Source organism: Lissotriton vulgaris, chromosome 8 (assembly GCF_964263255.1).
Source record: "Lissotriton vulgaris chromosome 8, aLisVul1.2, whole genome shotgun sequence".
NCBI lineage: Eukaryota > Metazoa > Chordata > Amphibia > Caudata > Salamandridae > Lissotriton > Lissotriton vulgaris.
Window position 1 is genome coordinate 905,759,014 of NC_141696.1, and position 15,075 is coordinate 905,774,088.

Consider the following 15,075-nt stretch of genomic DNA (forward strand, 5'->3'; position numbering starts at 1 on the left):
CTGAGAAGTATGCAGCTGGCCACTTTGCCTCCCTCTGTGCCTGTCCCAGGATAGACAGTGCTCACCCATCATGTTCATGGCAGTACAAAGCAAACTCCTTGTTGTAGTCCGAGAATCCTGGAATGGGCACACTAACAACAAATTGTCAAATTTCTAGGATGGCTTTCAGGCATTCTGCATCAAATGATTTTAGGTCATTGATGTCATTATATGTGACCCTCTCTAGGGTCTTCACCTCTAGGGAAAAGTTGAGAATCCATTGGTGCAAGTAACCCACCATTTCCAAAAACATTCTCAATTCCCTCTATGTGGAAAGGTACTTCATCTTTAAGAGTGTGGATATTTGCTCATGGGACACACTCCTTTATCAATTTGGTGCTCTAAGTGGATTTCTTTCTGACAGTACTGCAATTTGTCAGGGAAGCCTTCTACCCAATCTTGGCAAGATGGTTGAGCAGTGCAATTGTGTTCGGTCTACATCGATGTTCTGCACCAATGTCAAACTGCAAGGCAACTGCAATATCTCTAGATTTTTCTAATTAGGGGGCTTTTAGTTAAGCATGGGCGGAAAATCCGATACGCTCGCGGATTTTGCGGATTTTCGGTAAATTCGCAATCCGCAAACGCTCGCGAATTTACCGAAAATCCGCAAATTCGCACGCAGCGGATTTTTTTTTCTTGGTGATACAATTTTGCGGCGTGCAGTGTAAGTTCGCAATTGCGAACATGTAGGTGCGGCGGGCAGCAACAATCTCGCACTCGCGAAATTACAAAAATTGCAATTCTGCACAGGAAATCCACTAGCAAGCAGCATAGACCTTCTGAAAATGAGGATTTTTATCAGAATAACTCCTCAGGTTGACATTTACCTGCACTTTTTTGGATAGAGGCCTTTTGACTTTCTTTGGATCACTTTTGGATTAGAAATCAACTTTCACAAGTAAGCTTGTTTGGGGCATTACAGTTGCTGTAATGCTGTTCTGCAGAAAAATGAGTTTTGCAAAAGTGAAAGCATTCAGCAGGTGCAAAAGTTCAAACTCATCATTAGTAACCATTCCCTGTAGTGCTTCCTGACTGGGGCCCCTCCAGAGTTCAGTTGCTAGTTGCAACAATTGTATGACCCTGCTCTGACCCTCACAGCAGGCTCATAGAATAGCTACAAGTAAGCCACAAAGGTCCTGGAAAAAAAATTGCACTGCAACAGAAAGCAAATTACAGATAAGCAAGCAGGTTCCAGACTGGAATTTTAAAACAGTGACACAATAATAAATCAACCCCAAATGAATTCATGTCAGTTGAAGCAGAGCAGGTGTACTTGCTTTTCCCCCCCATAATCTACAGTGATGATGAACCAGAGGGTGGCATTGATGTACCAGAGGGTGGCAAGGGTGAAACAGAGGGTGGCAGGGGTGAAACAGAGGGTGCTGGGAACCTGTGATGATGAACCAGACGTAGAAACAACATAATCGTGACCGTTGCGAGCGGACATGTAAGTTCGCAATTGCAAACTGGCACAAAACCCTCGCGAACTGGCAAAAATCCTTGCGAACACAAAAAAAATCCGCAATTTTGCGAGAATTCACGGATTTTGCGGATTGCGAGTTCGCAAATTCACAAAATTCGCGAACGCCAGATTCGCAAAATTCGCCCATGCTTACTTTTAGTATACACCAGAGGATCTGAACACAAAAAGGTAATAAATGTCCTCATGTAGAGCAATGGGAAATAATATTTGATGTAAATCAATGAATGCAACGTCTCAGTATCAGGTGGATCTGCAAAAGAATTACAGCAGTACCACTAGACAGCCTTGAATGACAGTTCGATTATCATTTTGATGGTCTTGCACAATTTTCTACTTTTTATTTAGTTTCTGAATGGCCATTATCGAAGAGTTACACAGACTTCCAAATACTTCTTTTGAAATGCCCTGCACTGTCATGCCTTCTATTTGCATTAAACTAGTTATTGCTTCTGGCGAGAGCATGTACTGGGGCATATGTAGAAAAACTGCATCCTCCCTCAATGTGATTTGGAAGGGTTTTGGATTTTCAATCAGCCACATTTATTTTTCTGTAAAATGCCACATTTCTTCCTTCACTTTTTCCTTTAAATCACAGGGTAAATCTTGCTTTGTGAGGATTGGGTAAACCCTGATTGCTGTCTACTTTTAATTCGCCTCTGCTGCCCGGATCTCCATTTTATTACCTTCCAGTGTGCAGTAGATCATGCAATGGAGCTTACAGCACCAATCCATTCCAGGAGGTTCACAGAACTTGAATCACATATCACAAACTAGTGATAGTCTTCAATCAAATTGATTCTCACCAGAACTGGGTTTGAGAGATTGTTTGTGTACTGCTTGTTTGTGATGTCTACAAGTTGGATCTCTTTTCCGTGAAGGGTAGATTTTGGACCTCAATCATGCTAACAGTCGAGCAGGTAGCAGGTAGCTCCAGTATCGATCAGCAAGGATATGGAGTGGCTAATCCATTGTTTTTTTGCTCACCATGTCCTTCCAGGTTGGACCCTGCCATATGCAAATCAGTCTTAACCCTGAGCCCAACGGGAACAGTCCAGTTCGAACAGTCAGGAAAGATCCTCCCTGGACTGGAAATAAGTATCCTAGGACTGTTTTTGGGCTTTCAGCCCTCACCAGTGAGGATAACTTGACTCCAGTGGCATGGAGAGCACGGGACCCACGTCTGGGCATACCCGTCCCACTCGAGGTGACAAATGCAAAAAGAAATATTGATGGACAGAAAGCAGAACAATATCATACATTCACCACAGTACAGAGATATGGGCCTAAATCCATCGCTAATTTGTCTCACCATGCCATTCCAGTTTGGACCCAGCCATATGCAAATCAGTTTTGACCCTGCGCCCATTGGGAACATTCCTGCCCAAACTGCCAGGCCAGGTCCTCCCTGGACTGGAAACATGCATCTGACGAACAGTTTTGGGCTTGTTTCGGGCTGTTCCTTTTGCATATTCACCTCACCTTCTACATAAGTGTCACTATGGTCTACCTCTAGAAGTGCATAAAGCACACAATCCTCCTTTCCTCAAGTGACTGATTGTGCCTCTTGAATATCATGGGGATATGGGAAGTATGATTGTTAATCAGGAATAGATTTTGCTGAAGCCTAGGACAGGTAATGAAAGTATTCTCTCTTCCAGTGGGCTACTTTATTGCGGATGGGCAAGGGATTACCGTCCTAAAAGCACTAATGTTTATACCACCAATGTTTCCTCCTCCTCTCCCCCATGTGCATACTGAATAGCACTCCTTGCATGCTGCCATTAACACCAATTGCTAGTTCAAGCCCTGAATCCATATAACTTGGCCAACTTTGTTTTCACTATAATATACCACTTCTTCAATTTCCTCTGTTTTGCATCTTTTGATTACTGCAGCATTTTGCTCATTGAAGGATCTCATCAAGAGACTTTACCAACAAATCACATTCTGGTTGCTAATATCCAGACACACACCAAGAACAAAGGTCTAGGCAAAATCTTTCAAATTCTACGCAGTTTGGACTTTGAGTCTACAATATTCCCTGTAAACTTGCATTCATCTCTCAAAGAACTCTCCTTACACATTAAATGTCCTATTACATCATCACATTTACCCTTGACCAAAGCAGAAGGGGTATTAGTATTCAACACCCTTTTAGGCTCTAGAGTAGGACAATCGGCCACCTCTCTTACACTCATTCCATATATCTTTTGGAACCACAATTTAAAGAACATGTCTAGATCCTTTCACAAAACTTTCAAGAAAGTCACAGGTATATCTACCTGGGTGTACCATTTTTTCGATTGATTGATTTAAGCCTTATTCGACAGAAATGTCGTAAAACCTATGCATAAAAAAAGTTTATTGTTTCTCTCATAAATAGAGGATGCATGTATGCAACATTTTTAATGTTTTTAAAGATGATACAATAAAATGTTCGGTTGAGCCCTCAAACCACTAAAATATATGTTGTATGTAAAATGTTGAAAGGCGATATACCTATTGCAAATACATAATTTGATTTGTCTAAAATGTGTCTACAATAAAGTCAAGTTAAAAAAGTCAGTGCTTCATAGTGATGATAAAGCATACTGGGAAACTATTAGATTTTCCCGGGCAAAGCAAGACAGGTTTGAAAAGTAAAAACCTTGTGCATAACAGTAATAACAGATTTGATATTATATCATAAAATTATCACTATCCGGATTTCAACAGAGGCTATGCCAATCTAGTGAGAGCTTTCCATCTAATGAGCCATGCTTGTCCCAAGAACATTGCTACACAGCATGCAAAGAATGGCCTAGGGTCCCACCTGAGGATACGCAATGCTGTGTGATAATCCTGTGTGCCCAGCTGCTGAAAAAGCAATTTCCAACCATTTAGCCTGCAATGTTTTGTAAGCCGGGGAAGCGAACATTAGATGGGCAATGATTTCTGTCCGGGTCTTGCAGCATGGGCAGTTTTTCCCATTGCTTGTAGACCACTTTGCTGTCACCTCACGAATGGGACGAGCCCCAAGCCTAAATTGTATATACAGCATTCTATCCCTCAGAACCTGAATTTTATCAAGAAAGAGCTCAAGGTATCTAGTTTGTTTATGAGAGTACAATTCTTTTGTAAGTTTGCCAACATTAGGCTTGGAATTCTCCAGTTGATCCACCCATTCCCAATATGTGCGTTTCAGCTCCTCTCTCTTTTGGGCATCTTGACTCGCCCAAAATGCTTGGGGTCCTATGGCTATCACCATTTGTTTTATGTTAGCAATCCAGCCTATTTTACAATCAGTGTCTAGGCAAATAACCTCAGTAAGGGCTTCGGAGTAGGAGGAGAGCTTGGGGGTCTGCCTAATGAGTGCCCAGAAAAGTAGAAGGTACAATGTAGCTTTATCACCTATCAATCACCTGCCCATATACAACAATAAAGGAGTGAGGGGAACATTTTTAGGTGCCATGATCAGATCTCTTAAGAATTTATTTTCTGATCTCCAGAGCTCATCGAGTTTGTCGAAACCCTAAACTTTATAAAGGGCAGAACTAACCGCCTTGGCATCATATACTTGTAGGCAAGTGCTACAGGGCTAGTCTGCGAAAGGCGATGTTCTCTCGCTATTACTCCAGCCACTCTCTTGTGTCCCATAAGCATCTTTGCTAGGCAGTGTCTCCAAGACATGTTGCTGGTAAGTTTTACACCTAGGTAGTCAAAGGTGTCCACCTTTTTGAGGGGTACCCCACCCAGCAGAGGGCCATTTAGGTGTGACCTATGGCAGTTAAAAGCCATGAATTTGGTTATAATCAGTCTCCTTGTGTCACAAAAGATTTGAAATCTATCAATGAGGCATTGTAGTCCCACTGGGGTCTTCGATATCAGCAAGGTTTCATCCGCAAACAACAAGTTTGGTATCTTGTTGCCCCCCAAGGTAGGCTACTCTGCGGGCTTCTCCAAGAGGAAGTCAACTACCCCATTCATGTATAGGGAGAACAGGGTTGGGGCCTGAACAGAACCCTGTCGAACCCCTCTGGTGACAGGGATGTGCTCTGTTAGTTGTCCCTGCTCGCCCCACCTAACCTGAGCGAGTTCCCCCTGTGGAGCCGAATCAGTAAATTAAGGATCAGAGGGAGAGTTCTCATGTCACCGAGCGTGGTCCAGAGCCTGGATCTAGGGACCAGGGCAAAGGCAGTCTTCAAGTCGATAAATGCAAGGTAAAGACTGCCCTTGCCTATCACCACCACTTTCCAATCAATGAGGAGGAGCCGGAACACTTGGTCAATTGTTCCAGTCTTTGATCTGAAGCCGACCTGATACTGGGATAGGATAGCTTCATCCTCAGGCCATGACTGAATCCTATGCAGAGGCAACCGGCGAAGACCATCTGCATGGTATCAATCAAACTAAGTTGGGCGGTAGTTGGCAAGATTATCCCTCGTTCCCTTTTTGTAGATAGGGACTACTACAGCGGCCTTCCATGATGCTGGGACTGGTGTGCCGCTGGCTATTGCATGAGCTTATATTGAGATAGAGCATGCCCAGTGAAGTGGGTCAGACAAAAATAAGTTTCTGAGCAAGCCATCTGGACCTGTGGCTTTAGAGGAGAAAATTTTACGTAATGCAGCCTTTGCCTCCTGTAAATGGAAGCACTCCTCTTCTGCCATTGGCCCATCAAACTCATCCGATTCCCCTTCTGCACTGGCCTCTACTTTTGAGTAGAGGCTTTTAAAGTGGTCATACCAGATCTGACTGGTGATGTGATTTGGGGGTGAACATGCACCTTTCTTGCTTCCCCAGGTAACTAGTTTCCAAAATAGATTGGTGTCCTTGGATGAGGATGCATCTTTGAGTTGTTCCCAGTGTGATTCATTCCACTTAATATTTGCCTCCCGCCGGGCTACTTATAGGAATCTTTGGGCGATTTTATGAGCAGCTGGTTTTTCTCTTTAATAGCATTGGCCAGAATTGATCTTTTTTCCCCTGCAGTCTTTATTGTACCATGAGTACGGATCCTTAGTGGTACAACTGAATTTTTTACTCAAGTTTGGGGCTAAATAATGTATATTAATTTGAGTGACCGTATGTGTGTGGGCCTTTGCAACGTCAACTATTATTGTTGCACTGTTAGCGGCAGCTTGAAGCTTAGCCATGCCCAAGATTAGTTTGTGTTTAATGCCAGCAGTCTTTGCCTCACTCAGGCTACCTTCTTCCATTTCAGGTACTTTTTACTATTAGAAGGAACTATGGGCCAGATATAGGTAAGCCTATTTTATCGATACTAAAATACCAAATTTTACTGATTCGGTAATTTAGGTCATTTTTACCGATTCAGTAAAATTCGGTATTAGCCATTCGGTATTTACCGATTCGGTATTTACCGAATCGGTCATTCCCATTCAATCATAAGGGCCTTTTGCTCATAGGATTGAATGGGAATGACCGATTCGGTAAATACTGAATCAGTAAATACCGATTTGGTAAATACCAAATCGGCTAGGAAAAAGAAAGTAAATCTCAGGAGTCAGCCAATCAGGTGCAACCACCCCCCTACCAACCAGGAAGTGGCTACACCCAGGCAGCTGGAAGCAATTAGAAGCTTCTGGAGATGCTGTGAGAGCAGAGCTGAGTCCCTGAGCCACTGGAAAACTTCTGTGTGTTTAAAACTGAAAAATTGCAAACACCAGTGAAAAAGAACTCCCAGAGAGGAAGATAAAAATACAATTCAGCACCATGGAGCTGCAGGTCCTCGTGGAGGAGGTGGTGAAAGAACACCATAAATTGTTTGAAAAGCAGTCCCTGACTGTGGCTGAATCTTCCAAGAGAAAGACTTAGCTGGAAATACAGTCCAAGGTGAATGCTGTAGGAGTGACTCCAAGGGACATAGATGACCTGAAAAAGAGGTGGTACGACCTCAGGAGCTTGACTAAGATGAAAATTGCAGAGCTCCACAAAGAGGCAAACCAAACTGGAAGAGGGAGGAACCGTGCATCTCCCCTGACTGAGCTAGAGGAGCTGGTGGAGTCCACCATAGAACCAGAGAGCGTCTGTGGACTGGGAGATGCAGACAGCTCAGCCAGAGCTGCCACTAGAAAAGGTAAGAAGCATGCACAGCAATCACCCCATCCCATCGCCTTCCCTTTTCCCTATGTGGCAGTGTTAACTCCACTCCAGAAGAGGTAGCAATATACAGCAGCAATGCATTATGGGAGATGTAGTCATGTACAGACCTAGCATGTCATACAGCACACCAAGCAACAAGTTATCAAAACATATTAGTGATAATGAAACCGAGGCAAAATGTACAGTGTATCAGTGAGAAGAATTTAATTGTATAAGCAGTGAGGCAGGAGCACATAGCTAATGTACACTTTTATGCCCACAGACGAGACATCTCGCAGGCGTACCAGGGAGAAGGAAGGCAGTGCACCACAGAGGGACAACAGCCAGGAGGCAGGCACAAGTGCAGGGAATGTCACTGAGGGCACTGGTGCACCAACAACTTAGCCACCATCCCAAGACCTTGAAATGTCTCCACAGCTGCAGGCATCCCCAGAGCGTTCAGGATCCCCTCTGCTACTGTCCTCACCTGAACTGCCTGCGTCACTGCCGCAAACAACACCTGCACCTCAAAAGAGCAAGAGGCATGTTGTTGCCCCACTAGTCGAAATGGAAACATCTGCAGGTGACATGGAGGGGATGAGACATCAACTTTGGCTGGGGAAAGAAGCACTGCCACACAGCAGTCCAGCGCAGAGGGTGCCCCCACAGATATCAGACATTGCAGGCCCAGACACCGCAGTGCTGAACAACATGTGGAGGGTCGCAGTGTCTTCCGTGGGCTCGGGGGGAGCATGGTCAAGATACAAAGAATGAAGGGGAAGGCCATCCAGTCGGTGCAACGCCAGATGAGGCACCTGAATGCAAACATGGAAAACATTGGGAAGGGCATCAGTGCACTGGTGGATGAGAACAAAGAGATGGCATCAGGTATGAGGGAGATGGCTGCAGGGATGCACGACATGTCGCAATCTGTGCTTTTCTTGTGCACAAAACTATATCAGGACAGAGCAACGAGGAGGAAGGACAGGCAGGAAGCACAGCGACACACCAAGGCTGTTAACTGCCTTGCCACAGCAACTTCCCTTCTGTGCAGGCAAAGTGTAAACATGCAAGAGGGCTTAGCACACAGCAGCAATGAGGTTTCCAGGGGCCTTGCAAGGGTGACGAGTGCTGTAGAGGTGATGCTTACTGCACAGTCAGCACAAACTGCTGCACTGGATGTTCCAGAGAGTGAAGAAAGCACCAGTAGGAGCAGCATGACAAGCCCCCCCTGTTGCTGAGACACGGAGGAGCAGCAGGCTCCATGGTGCTCCATCTTCCCACACACCTAGTGAGGACAGCCAGCCAGTTGCATCTGGCACTGGTAGGCGTGGCCAAAAATGACTTATGCTGCCCACACTCCATGAATTTTAATGGGGAAGTGAGCCAGGACTACCATTATTAATGGATACCATTTGTGTTGCACATTTGTGCCTTTGAGCACCTGCGTAGTTCCAACATTTAAACTACATTGGGTACATACTCCACCTGTCTGTGTCTCTTTACTTACTCAAAAATAGTTGCATGTGATCTCTGCCCGTCTCTGTCTGCGATGTATAGCTGTCTCTACCCTGCTGTGTTGGGGTCCGACAGTGCATGTGCATCATGATGGTCCTGGTATTCGCACAATTCCACCTCTGTGCCCTTCTTTGTAGCAAGGTTGTGCAACATTGCGCAAGTTGCAATGATCTTACAGCAGATGAGTGGTGAGTACTGCCGTGCATCTCCGCTTTTGTGGAGGCAGCGGAACCTGCTTTTTAGGAGCCCAAAGGTGCGCTCAACAACGTTCCTAGTGGATTTGTGTGCCACGTTGTATCGTCTCTGGCTTTGCGTTGATGGGTTCAGGTATGGTGTCAGGATAAACGAGCGGACGGCATATGCGCTGTATATAACATGCAACATAATAGGGCCATTAATCACATGCACAACAACACATACATCTGCAATTTCCATCTGGGTGGGTCACAGTGTTTTACATAGCAGGTATCCTTCTCTGAATTCTCCCGCTGTCAGGCGTGTGTATATCCCACTGTGCTGAAAGATGTAGGAGTTGTGGGTGCTTCCCAGGAATTTGGCCACACTGTCTGTGATGATGTTGTTGGCATCACAGATTACCTACACATTGATGGACTGTGTTGACTTCCTGTTGCTGTAAATGTACTCTGTGGCAGCAGGTGGGCAGATTGGGATGTGGGTGCTATCAATTCAGCCGATGACGTGTGGGAAGTGTGCCAGTTGATAAAAGTCAGTCTTGGTCTTTAGCAGTTCCGCATGTGTGTCAGGGAAGCTGATATAATGATGCATTCTATGCATCATGGCCTATAGGAACTTGCAGAAGAAACAGGACAGGCAGCTCTGGGACACCCCACCTACCGCAGCAATCACCCCCTTGTAACTCCCAGAAGCAAGCAGGTGTAGGCTGCAGGGCACCTGCACATGGGGTGGGATGGTGGGCGCCCTTGGTGTTGGGTGCTCCAGGAGTGGGTGCAGGTCCCTGTTCAAGTCCAGGATGATTTGGGGGTTTAGCCTGTACCTTTGCAAGATCTCTGGCTCAGTGAATTGGAAGAGCGTTATCCGCTGTCTGTAGACTTGCTCCTCCCATCTCCAGACCATCTCTCCTGCTGCCTGTAGCCGTAGCCACCTTGCTATCACGTAGAATGCCGCCATTCTGGTCACACTGTTACTTTTTGGGTCCTTTTTTATAGCCTGCACCTGGTTACCACCTGCTTTCAATCCATGGTAATTACCGACTCTTAAATACTGAATTTCATGAAATTCGGTATTTTAGAAGTTACCTACATCTCGATAGTCATTTTTTTCCATTTCCTATTTACCGATTCTGCAAATACCCGATTCGAAAAATACAGATTTGGTAATTTCCGATTCAGTATCTTCCGATTCGGTAAATTACAGACTCGTATTTACCGAATCGGTCATTTTTGGGCTCCTACATCTCAATTGCCCAATACCTGTCAGTAACGGACGGAATTCGGTATTGTCGGCCGTTACTGACCGGTATTTGGCTACCTACATCTGGCCTTATATCCCTAGTGACTATGAGTGATTGATTGTTCAGCTCATAATAATGTGCCTCCCAAAGCGGCTTCAAGGTTAAACACTCTCTGTGGTCGAACCTACTTTCATATCTATTAGGTTCCCCCACAGTTTTACATCAAGGAGGATGTAATAAATCTGCGATGGACAGCTTGCTCTGTTATAGGAGTTGGCACCTTGCTTGTCAGATAATTACCTACCATTGGTTGCCATTAACCCATACTCCATAGTGGTGGCGTTAAGTTGGAATATCTGTTGTGTCCTTCTTTTGACTAAAGGGAGGTCAAGTTGGGGGACTGCCCATCTACTATCTTGATCTTCCATTCCAGTTAATTCTTCTGAGGTCAGGGGTTCATCGGTACAGTTAAAGTGTCCTGCGACAATCACTCTTGCATGGGGTGAACAATTAGCTAAGCATTCAACCAGTGCTGTGGTCGTAGCTGAGGGCCTCCCTCCTTTCGTACTCTTGCATAGTTGTTAAAAAGTTCAATTGTGAGACCACCCCAGGCCCCCTGATTCTTAACCATAGGATGTCTGGGCTTGAACTTGTCTGGAGAGTAATTCTAAAATCAAAGGCGATACTTGTCCAGACAATCAGGTACTCAGACGGGCGCACTCTCCCAATGGAGGTTGCAGGTGAATTAAAGCAGGTATAACCAGCTTTATATAATGGGACCAGGCTCCATGTCTCCTGGAAAATACATATATATCAAAGCCTTCCACAAACTGATTCCAATGAGGAAGTGGAATTTTGCTATTTGGACTCGCCACATTCCATGACACAATTTCACTTATTGATAGAGTGTGGGACAGGGAACAGCGATTTGTGTTGGGATGTGGACATTAGCCGGTGGGTAAGTTGATGCTTGCAAGGCTGGGTAGGCAGGGGAGCCGGAAGCTTGCTGTCCGCAAGTCAAGATGGAATGTCTCCTTGAACTGACCCGACTCTGAATACTAGCCCTAATATGATTTGTGGAGTTAGGAGGAGACGTGATGACAAGGCTACTAGCTAAGCAGTTGGGGCAGAATGCTACACTTGATAGATCAACGTGATAGGGAGCTGTGTCCTGTAGTCAGTCATTAGCTTCTAACGAGGAGATACCTGTCAAGGATGATAGTGGCTTTAAAACTGGTACTCTATCTTGCTCATATGTAAGAGAGTGCCTAAATTGGATGCGAGACCCGTCAGGGGCATGTAACGACTGGATTTTCTGACCAGATAGAATCAGCTCATCAGAGCACCACCAACCCAGCCGAAACACAACCACCTCCCTCCTCAGGACCCATCTATCCAGGCACCTGGGTACCTACCTGAGGATGGGGAATTAGCAATATACAAGCTCATATCATCAGAAACACCACTAAATCTATAGGGAATACTAGGAATACTCACTGATTACTAAGGACGTCCATGCCCTACACCACACTCATACCTCATAGTCTCGCGACCACATGGGCCCTGACTAATCTACCCTGGAGCAGTTCTGATTACTTACCATTACACACTGACCGCAACCAGTGCTCTCATTAAACAAGCCACAATCTTGTGGGTATAAACACCAGTGTCCCCCCTGGTGCTCTCACTATTTCATACATACACAAGCCACAATCCTGTGGGTATACACACTGACCACAATCAGTGCTCTCACTAATGCCACTTTTCCTAGAGGCGATCTCATTACACACCGTATCCCCCCGGTGCTCTCTCAAGCCACAATCTTGTGGGTATACACACTGACCACAATCAGTGCTATCACTAACGCCGCTACACAACGACAATCACTTTCCTATGAATACCTTCAGCTCTCTCTCTCTCTCTGTTGGGAAGTTTCTCTCACTACTGGGAATGTCTCATATATTTTATGTGGTACAAGAATGGCCAAATTACACTGTGTACAACTTATTCTCTATTTCAAGGGCTCCTCTCTCCCTCATTATTCAGTTACCATTTATTTGATCAGGGTTAGCATCTGTTCGCGAAACAATACCTGACTAGAAGAACAGGTTACCTTTATTATACAAGAACAAGAGGTACACTGGTTCACTAAGAACTGGGGTTCCTTTATTACAATATCATTAACAATATAACACTATACTATAACATATACATACACAGATCTGTGGAGTCTCTGTAAAGCTTTATTACTATAACACATCCACATGTAATTGACTGTAAATAGCTAAAGAGGGAATGGATTATACTGCACACCGCTGAAAGAAAAAGAATTAGCAATAAAGTAAGTACAAGGTTAATGTTTAAATGTAAAGCAAACTATATTACAGGAAGGGTATCACCTGATTGGTATGAAGTCTTGCTCTAGCTGTCATCTGGGTTGCTCTCTCGTCTGTGCCTTAGCTCGTCTCAGATCCTCCCCTGCACTCTTGGACACGCATCTGCGCTGATCACCTTGCACTGGATTCCTCTCCCCCACGAACTCTCTCCACCTTCCAGCTTCAGCCTAATAGTTTCTGCCGCTCTGATAACCGTTCGCTCCACTAGCTTCTTCACTCTGTCTGATTATCTCAGCTCCAATGTCCAATTCACTCCAGCTGCTCCCACAGACTAATCCACGATATAACTTCAGTCTCTTCCAAAAGGCATCACTTCAGACTCCAGCTGATCACAACTCCTTCTAATAAGTAACTGCTTCTGACTGCTTCCTTCAGTTCCAAACATCATCTCACTTCTCTCTGTTCAAAACACCATCTGCTCACAACTGCTTCTGACTTCTCTCTCTGGTTCCAACTCACTGACTGTCTTCTCTCTGTTCCAAGCATCGACTGTCTTCTTCTCTCCTCTGCTCCAACTGACTCACTCACAAACTGACAAACTGACTTCTCTCTGTTCCAAGCATCGACTGTCTGACTTCTCTCTCTGGCTCCAACTCCCTGACTCCGCCTCTGCACTTAACTAATATGGAATGCTCTCTCCTCATGGAAAGTTCCAGCCATCAGCCTGCCGCCCATCAGATCTCTGCACCACTCCGCGTCAAGGACACACACCCAGCCGGCCGGCCCTTTGTGGTGTCTTCGACACAAAGAATAATACAGCCTACCGCTAGGGGACGGCCCAGACCGGTTCTCTCCAAGTGAACAACACCTCATAACTAAAACATCACCTTTACCCTGCAATCATCTCAGTCTGCAGGGACAGAAAGCAAAATGGAGTCTCTCTAGTTCTGGGCCTTGTAGGCCTGAGAAAGATAAAATAACACTTAGCTCTGTCAGAGTAGATACACAAACCATAATATAAAGTCAGGACTACAGGATCCACCCTCTACTATAGGTAGGATGATGAAAGGACACATAATTATGTCAAAGCCAATAGGCAATAGATGGATTAGAGTCAAGAATAAGGGATCTATCATCATATTAAGCAGCTAGCCTCTAGTTTATGCTTCTAGGTCTGGAAAAAGGCCTGAAAAGGACCAACACAAGGCAAGAATAGGGATTCAGGATGGTAGCATGCTTAAAGTCACCATCACTCAGAAATAGAGCCAAAAATACGGTCACTACAGGGCACCAGTGCAAAATTCAAGGGCAAGGAGGTTTTCTGCCAACTCAGTTCCCTTTAAAGTAATTTCAATGCTATCTTGTTGGTGGGTTGGGTAAGAACACCTATGTGCTCTAAGGATATCATCTCTGATCACTGATCAGCAACCCCTAACATAGCGAATCCAGTGAATCACCTTGTTAAAGAAATAGTCCTTGCTCCCATATACGTTCTTAGCATTAATTCTCAGAACATTGGTCACATAATTTTTTTTGGTTTGTGGTAAGTTAGTGCTGGACGGAATAACTGGAGGATACAACTAATCCCGATTTCCATGAATAAAAGTGTGAGTTTGATTAAACAAATTAGAATCCACTCAGCAAGTGGTGGTGATCCCTAAAGTGATGGGAAGCACACTGTGTTGTTTAAATGCCCCTCACACACCAACAGGCCCCTTGGTGTCATGCTTCATCATCGGGGCCTTCGCACCCCTCTGCGGGATGCGGCGTGCTGTGACTCACGAATACGTAGGAGCACTTGATAGTGAACTATGTGTAGGTGTGTGTTTAAGAGAAGAAGTTTGAGTGGTGAGGTGAGGTGAAAAAGTGAAAATGAATTAAAAAATACCTGGCTCGAAAGAAAAATTATTTATTATGTCCTCGGCTGGTATCACTAAAAGTGCAAAGTGAGGTTGATAATATACGTATTAGGGTATATCAACCAATGAAAGCGTCGACATGTTTCGGAGTCCAGCAATGTGCACACTTCATCGGAGCAGCGTTGAGGGGAAGGCAGACGATTATACCATGCAGTAACCGTTGCTTTACTGAGCAGTGAGGAAGGAATCCCCCAATATCACGTTTAGGCTCATGAGGTCATCAAACCTTGAACTATAAGTTTCTCTAACGCCAATTGGGCG